We start from the raw sequence: 2,042 nt of genomic DNA, 5'->3' as shown, positions 1-2,042 counted from the left end.
TCTCATGTGAGATTATATTCTCTCCCAGTTAAAGAGGATGGGGAAAAAAATGATACTTATTTTTGATATCCCCTTCATTTCTTAGCAATACTCCCCCTTCTCCTCCACCTTCTCCTCCTCACACCCTCCTCCCTCATTTTCTGTCTGAGTTCCCAGCAGGGAGGGGAAGCTTGGTTAACTAACTGAACAAAGTCAGAGTGAATTGCAGAAGGACAAAGGCGGGTGTGAGGGGGGGCTATGCCAGTTGGAAGGTGTAGCCAGCAGCACAATACCAGGTGAAGGAGGCTCTCATTGGGGGTCCATCCAAGCAGGGCAAAGGTCACGGGCCTTATTAGATCTGAAGTGAATAGAAGGACTTATTTGATTGAAGAAGGAGTTAAGGAAAAGGAGCGATGAGGAAGGAGGAGTTCACCTGTTTGAAAAGCTCAGAGGGGGGGCATGTTTCTCCCCCCATTATATTTAACCTGACTAGCTGATAGCTCACAGTGAGAGTCACAACACACATATAACAATCTGAGATGAAATAAGGAGATTGGAAACACATGCAGGGCCAACTCAATAACACAATGACAAACGTCTAGACCGCCACAGATATAATGGAATTTATGTGCAGGTGCATTCACTCATCGGTGGGATATAAATGCCTCTGCCTCATAACACACATGTACTTCATCTATACTCAGCTGTCATAGCTCTCTCGATACACTGAGTAAGATGTGCACTGCAAGACTTGCTGGAATAAGAAAGCTTTAAAGTTGCTTTTTAAGCCATTATTGCAAGACATTGTTTTGTTATTCAATGTCTTACAGAGGGAAGCAAAATGAGAAGTGAAAGTTCCATGCAGAAAAGTTAACCAGCCTGAATTAATTTCCGCACAAGAATTTACATTTTTATGTTGCCTACTAAAGCCTTGAAACTTCTGACTCCACCCAAGATAGGATCACGTCAATCAAACGAACCTCGTCAGCTTACTAAAAAACTCCCCTGGACTAAAAAAGGGCTGCAGCACTGCGTGTTTAAAAAGTGTATGTGTCTATGCGTACCCTCAAAAATACACCAATAAAGTAAATCCCCTAGGTTTACACACACACACACACACACACACACTCTTAATGTGCCCCTGCCCTCTGCACAGATTGGAGTGAAAATGAGGGGACCCCTAAACAGCGTACAGGAAACAGAGGTGATGAATTCCGTGTGCAGGGCCACAGAGCCAGGCTCATAGATACTTTATCGAGGGGGATTGATAGGGGAAGGGCCTTCCCTTAAAACACACTACTGATTGTTTCCAAATGTCTTCCCAATGGGGAGGGTTAGCGAGAAGGAGAGACAGCGACTCAGGGGCAGAGATGCAGGGTTTTTATTGGTCCAGTCCAGTGAAACAGAGGGAACAGCAACTCTGTCCTGGCTTTTTCTGCCCTGAGTTGCTGCTAGTTCTTAACTACCAGTCAGATCGCATTACCAAGGCAGTAAATCTAAGTACCGGTTAACGCAAATAATCAAGAGCTAATACTGCTCTACGAAACCACTTTCTCGGTGTTTGTGGTCAGAGCTGCGCAAACAGGCACAAGCCAGGGCCCCCTGTCCTTTTAGTCTGACTCTCCCTCACGCTCTCACGGCTATTATAACCTACACACAGTCAAAATCTCTTATTATTATTATTATTATAAGATACTTATGTATCCTTGTGTGTGTGTGTGTGTGTGTGTGTGTGTGTGTGTGTGTGGTTTCACTCAAATGTCTCTTCTGTCTCAAAGGGTAATGGGACGGTGCGGTCTGGTTTGAGAGCTTATTACTGGCTTAAGAGCTACAAAACGCAGGCCAGGCCACATTCAGCACAGTAACGTCGTGCCCCTCTTCTAATTACTTCATATTGCCGCTCCAATTAGAGTGGAGCAGGTCCAAAACCAGAACTGAGAGCTGCTAGGTTTAGACAGAGAGAAAGCAGAGGCCCCGGGTGGCAGTAATGAGGTCTTAACCCCGACTTTGCTCTATTATGTCATAATGCTTTAATTTAAGCCATATGATAGGCTGCTGTGCAC

This window comes from Etheostoma cragini, chromosome 3 (assembly GCF_013103735.1).
Source record: "Etheostoma cragini isolate CJK2018 chromosome 3, CSU_Ecrag_1.0, whole genome shotgun sequence".
Taxonomy (NCBI): Eukaryota; Metazoa; Chordata; class Actinopteri; order Perciformes; family Percidae; genus Etheostoma; species Etheostoma cragini.
The sequence above is the reverse complement of the archived record's forward strand: the minus strand, read 5'-3'. Positions refer to the sequence as shown.